This window comes from Symphalangus syndactylus, chromosome 9, assembly GCF_028878055.3.
Source record: "Symphalangus syndactylus isolate Jambi chromosome 9, NHGRI_mSymSyn1-v2.1_pri, whole genome shotgun sequence".
NCBI lineage: Eukaryota > Metazoa > Chordata > Mammalia > Primates > Hylobatidae > Symphalangus > Symphalangus syndactylus.
The window spans coordinates 76,046,924-76,053,587 of NC_072431.2; positions in this window are offsets into that span (position 1 = coordinate 76,046,924).

The window sequence follows — 6,664 nt, forward strand, 5'->3', positions numbered from 1 at the left end:
CGTGTCTCTCAGAGCTATGATCAGCCTGCTACAGTGTTAACTGAAAAAACATCTCTGTAGGGCCACATCTATGTAAACTAAAATCATGGCATTTTTGACACAGCAATCACACTCAGCAAAAGGAGATGCATATGAAGATGTTTAGCATATCATCATTTGTTGAAGAAAAAAACACAAAGAAAAATAACCTAACTGTTCAATATAGGACTAAAATAAATTATAGTATATCCTAGCTATTCACTTTTTGTAAGTTATTTTTGTTGTAAATACATTCCAGTTTCTGATTTGTTTTTTTACTCTGTGGTGTTTTTTCTTTTTTTTATGAACAGAAGTTCTTAATTTTAATGTAGTCAAATTTATCAATCCACTTTTGAATTGCCTTTTTAATGCTTTATTTAAGAAATACTTTATTTTGATGTTTTAAAGGTATCCTGCTATATTTCCTTATAAAAATTTTAAAGTTTCACTTTGAAATGTGAATCTTTTATTCACCAGGAATTGTTTTAAAGTGTATGGTGGAATTTGAGGTCCTAGTTTTCTTTTCTTCTAAACCTTTTGTATCATCCTAAATAAGTGCATCCTTTCCACACTGATAACTTACGTTAGATCTGTGATATTTTTAAAATTTGAGTGTCTGCATGGGGCTGTTTCTAAGATCTCTATTCTGTTCCTCTTAAAATTTACCTATCCCTGTAACAACTCCACATTATCTTAATAAAAATTGTTTTTTTAAATAATAAGGCTTGAAAAATACTGAGACAAAGGCCCTCACATATTTTTGCTATTCAGAAAAGTTTTAGCTTTCCCTATCTCTTTCTTCTACCATATAAATTTTAGGATTGATTTGTCATATTTTTTGTAAAAACTAGTTTGAGTAAAATGAATCTCTTTACAACACTGAGTCTGACTTTCCATTAGCATAGTATGCCTTTGTGGTTCTTTTTAGGATCTTAAATAATGCCATAACTTAGTAACTAAATAATGTTTTTAAATTCTCTATTTAAAGATCATAGTTATCCTTTACCAGGTAGTTTTATTTTTTATTACTATCCATCTTTTAAAATTAATTTTCTGCTTGTTTCCAGCAAATAAAATGCATATTACATTTTTATACTGATTTTAGATCTGGCAATGCTGTTAATCTTTGCTAGTAATTTTTCTGTAGATACTTTAAGGTTTTTAATATAGATAATAATATCATGTGTGAATAATAGAAATTGTCTTTATTTTTTCCAAGTCTTATATGTATTATTTCCCTTTTCTCTATGCTCTAGAATTTCTAAAATATTCTAAAATAGAATTGGGAAGATGGTTTTGAGATATAAACATACCCCTCAATATATATATTTGTGAAATTTAAAAGTCATGTTTATTGGGGTATATGATACATGCAGTCAAACTTAAAATTTATTCTTTTTAAGTGTATGGTTCAATGAATTTTGACAACCATATACAGCTGTGCAACCCCCACAACTATATATCAATATATAGACTATTTCTATTACCCCATAAAATTATCCAAGTTTCTCCCGCATCTCCAGACAAACTCTACCCTTATTTCTGCCCCAAATGGCATATAAACAGGATCATAAAATATGTGGTCTTTTATATCTTTTTTAAAAAAATTCAACCTAATGCTTTTGAGATTCATGCATATTATTGGATAAATCAGGAAACTAGTCTTGAATTCCTGGGATAAATTTATTTGTTTTTCTCATTCATTGCTGCAATTAATTTGCAATAGAGAATAGAGTTTATCTGTTCACATTTGTAAGTGAGTTTAACTTGTAATTTTTATTTTTCATACTATTCTTTTCTGGTTTGGGTATTAAAATACACTCTCCTCAAAAATTAGGTTGAAGAACCTAGTGTAACAGAGTTTCTATAATATGGAAAAAATTTTTTTTTTTGAGACGGAGTTTCACTCTTCTTGCCCAGGCTGGAGTGCAATGGTGCAATCTCGGTTCACTGCAACCTCTGCCTCCCAGGTTCAAGCAATTCTCCTGCCTCAGCCTCCTGAGTAGATGGAATTACAGGCATGCGCCATCACGCCCAGCTAATTTTGTATTTTTAGTAGAGACGGGGGGGTTTCTCCATGTTGGTCAGGCTGGTCTCGAACTCCCAACCTCAGGTGATCTGCTCGCCTTAGCCTCCCAAAGTGCTGGGATTACAGGCATGAACCACCGTACCTGGCCTGGAAATTTTCTTTTACTGATTTCTTAGAACTTGCACATGAACAGATCTGGGCCTTGTGGTTTCTTCATAAAGGAGATTATTAAGCATGTAATTATATTATTTAATAATATATTTAAAATTGTTTTGAAAATTCCTTCAATCTGTGTTTTTCCTCCACTCTCACAGCACAGCAATCAACACAGAAGACTTCTGGGACCACAAAATGTGTGGGAATTTCTCACCACTAGCAAGGGAGCAATCAGTTCTGTAGCAGACTGGGTGTCCTCCAGTTCAGTTCCATTACTGTCTACCTGGACATAGCCTCAGATCCCACATGGTGAAGGCTTAATTCCACAAGACCTCTTTCCTACCAGTTCCAAGTCCAGACCTCTGGAACTTAGGAGTAACTGGCTTCAACTTGGGATTCCCATAAACTCCTCTTTGGTTGGATTACTTTGCTAGAGTGGATCACAGAACTTGGAGAAATGCTTATTATGTTTATCAGTTTATTACAAAGGATATTTTAAAGGATACAAATAAACAGGCTGATTAAGAAATACATAGAGTGAGGTCTGAATGGGCCCCGAGTGCAGACGTTTCTGTTCTGTCCAGGTGGAGTCCGGGAGGGCCACCTTCCTGGCTCATGGATGAGTTCTTGTTCACCTTCCTGTCAGTTTCCATGTGCTCAGCTATCAGGAAGCTCTTTAAACTCTGTTCTCTTTGGGTTTTATGAAAGCTTCATTACATGGGCGTGATTGATTAAACCATTGGCCTTTGGTGATCAGTTTGACCTTCATCTCCTCTCTTCTTCCTGGAGGTTAGGGGTGGGGCTGAAAGTCCCAACTCTCTACTCATACCTTTTTCTGATGACCAGCCCTACGCTGAAACTATCAGTCAACATCAGCATAGAAAAGATAGCACTTTGAAGATTTTAAGGATTTTGGGAGTTGTATTCCAGGAAACAGGGACAAAGACCAAATACATATTTCACAATATCATGAATATATAAAAACATATTATGCAATTATATATATGCAATTATATATATGCAATTATATATAAAATCTCATAACATAGGATCATTCAGTTTTTCCAGTATTTCCAAAGTAATTTTTTGGTAATTTTTAACTTTTCACAAATTTGACCAATTTGAATAAAATGTTCTAATTTATTGTCAGAAGAAAGCACTGATAGTCACATGTGGCTTCTCTATGATGAACCACACCTTCATCAGAACTTCAAGGTCATCTTGCTACATACTTAGATAACTTTTGCCACGATACTGATGACTTTCTCCAATACTTCTGAGTTGACCTAGGGTCTAGCTCACTTTGGGCAGTGGAAGTGCTCAGCGCCTATTGTCATCTTGAATGCTGGGGCTTTAATAATGACTGAGTCTAAATGAGTCACGTTTTAACACTGAGATAATTGAAAAACAGCCCTGAAATTGAGCATCAAAGAATATAGTCAGTGATTCAACATAGTTTTTATGTATGCGTGGTGACAAGAACAAGCTACTGAAGTATATTGCTACCTGAAAAAAGAAGAAATAATTTTAGTCCAGTTATTACTAAATATCATGTTATTTTGAACACTTATTTTATAACTTCCATCCTGAGATGTCTTTATTTTTGCCTGTGTTTGGATTTTAAATGTTTCTGAAGAGGAATAAAATGTGTTAATTTCTTTGGCTAGCTTGTTGAAGATTCTTTGGAAATTCTGACTCAGTGTACTAAGAGCACTGTGCTGAATACACATCCTCAGCTGGGCAGGGGCATGCTGAGAGAACTATAGTTCTGATTGAAGGAACCACAATAACTGAGCAAATGAGCTCAAATGAATGGCTTAAATATTGTTTGTGGTTGGCAAATTAGATATACACAGGCAAGAAAAATGTTTCTATACTTTCCTTCTACAATTATGCTCAGTTTGTTAAAATATTTCCCATAAATAAGAGGATTGGGTCTCTCAAACCTGGTTTCTGATTTTGGCAAAATAAATTTGCAAATAACCTTGATTCTAGGGCACACAATTCCAAATCAAAGCTATTTACAGTGTAATTTGGCAGACTGCAATCCAAAATCATGGCTCTTTAGAATTTCATCATCCCAAAATGTTAAAAGAAAAGAAAGATGCATTTTCATTTTCTTTTTACAAACTTTCCTTTTAATTAGAAATTCCTAAATCCTTTTAGATATAGCATAGAATGGAAAAAAACATAGCAAAAAAACTCATTAAAAGAGAAACTGTATCAGTCAGGGTCCTGGCAAAAACAGATGGCTCACTTAAATTGGGTAATTTGAGGAGAGTTTAATAAAGAGACTTGTTACAAATGTGTGGGCAGAGCACGGGATGGAGGGGTGTTGGGGGTGGTGAGGAGGCGCAGTGATCTGGAGCACCCCGGGCCTGATGGGCAAAGGGCCGAAGCAGCGAACCAGGATCTAGAGAAGATGCAAGCTGTGCGTTGGGCGCCCATCACCTCCGTGGAAGGCAGTTGCTAGTCCATAGGACTCTGACCTCACTCTCCACCCCCACCATCCTTCCGTTTCTTGTTAGGGCTTCCTGTGGTCCGCACTAAACCGAAAGCCAGAGCCCACGGGCTCTGTTCTCATTGATCGCGCTCCCAGGGCACAAAGCATCTGTGGATCTAAGGGGCCAGTGTACAGTGCTTATCAGTCTGTACCACTGATTCCTCAGCCTTCACTGCTGTCCTTCATCCAGGTAAGAAGCCCATGTCCTCAACATAGGGAACCCAGAAAATCCCCTCAGCTAGCATATCATCATGGGGAGATGTTGATGCGACATACTCCTGCCCGAAGCCTGAAATATTAGCTGCAACCAGGGACGTGTGGTAAGGCAGCAGAGAATGAAAGCAAGGGAGAAAACTGTGCGTCAGAGCTGGCTCGGCACACGGCCTCTGCTGCACTCATCACTGTTGTCTTCCTCCAGCCTTTCTGTATTCTCGTTATGCTCTGCTAGTCTGCATCTAGCAGGTCCTTTGACTGGAGAGATGACCCACATCTTCATGTAGCTGTGCCATGAGGTCAAGAGTGTTCTATCTTCACCAATGGCCGTAGTTCTCTAGTGACAAGGAATCTCCTGGTTCTGGTGTCGTTGGTCCTCCTTGCTCTCATATCTGATGAGAGAGAGTAGCCCTTTCTGTGTTTGCTAGTTTGGTGATATGAAGGGTCCAAAGTGGCCCAGAAAAAGTCTCTGGATCCAAATTGTCGAATCATGACTATGTTTCTTGTTGAAACATAGTTTGCTTCAGCATAAAACCTCTGAATCTCATGGGGCTGGGACTCTGGGGACTCAAATCAAACATCTGTCCAGACTTTTATTAGTAACCAGGAACGCTTCTACCTCCATGCCCTGATTCTTGAGTCTGACCATGGGTGATACGGCACCACTCATTAGCCCCTGGTTAAGGGATCCACTGTGTCCTGTAAGATGGTACCAAGCTTGGCAGAATACTGTCTCCCAACTGCTATCATAACTGAACTTTCAGCATCTGGGATAAAGAGCAGGCGCTGAGAATACTGAATTGCATTGCCACACATGCTTCACCAGAAAACGAGCTTCTGGAACAGATGTACTATGGGCAGGATCACACAAAGATGGATGAGACATTCCACAGGACTGTGAATGTGGCACTGGCAGAAGTGGAGGCAATGGAGACCCAATTTCTACCAACAGTGTGTCTGTCCCTGTGAAGAGAAGTCAGTGTGTCTGTCCCTGTGAAGAGAAGTCAGTAATCTCTCTCTGAGGAAAGGAGTCCAAGATAACAACTTGCCATCAGGTAGCAGGCTGGTCGCCCTCATGTGGGAAGTCACACTCTGTGGTTGGTCGATTACACACACCACAGCAGGGGTCAGCCACATGACTGCTGGTGAGGGAGCCCAGGACCCATGTCCCTTTTGTACCAGGCAAGCAGGCGAGGTGAATAGGGATGTGATAGGTTACTCAAGCAGTTTTTAAACATTCAGTGGGAATATTTAGCTTTCAAATTCTCTAGAGAAATGGTATTTTATTATGGTTGATGATGGTCTTGGTGAGGCCAGTGGGAAGGGAAGCATTTCCAGGGGCTTCCATCTAGCCTTTTCTACTGGATTAGTGTCTAATTTATTGACCAGAAAAGAAATAAGGAAATTCTCTCAGTAGCTGAGTCTATTAAAGAGTCTATTATCTTTACTGTGTTTTCAGGGACTCGCACAGCACCACAGGTCGAACCCCCAGTCCTTCTAGCTCCATTGTGGGAAGGACACAGGTCATGGCTCCATCTATCACCTGACCTTCACTGCACCACTTTGGCCAGGGGACACAGCAACCATCTGTATCTCCAGGAGCGTAGATGGAGAGCTAGAGTCAGAGTCAGATCAGAGCTAGTCTAATTTGAAGAGAGTTTAATAAAGAGACTGTTTACAAATGTGTGGGCAGAGCACAGGGGGTTGCAGTGCTCTGAAGCACCCTGGAATGTCCTTGTTCTCAC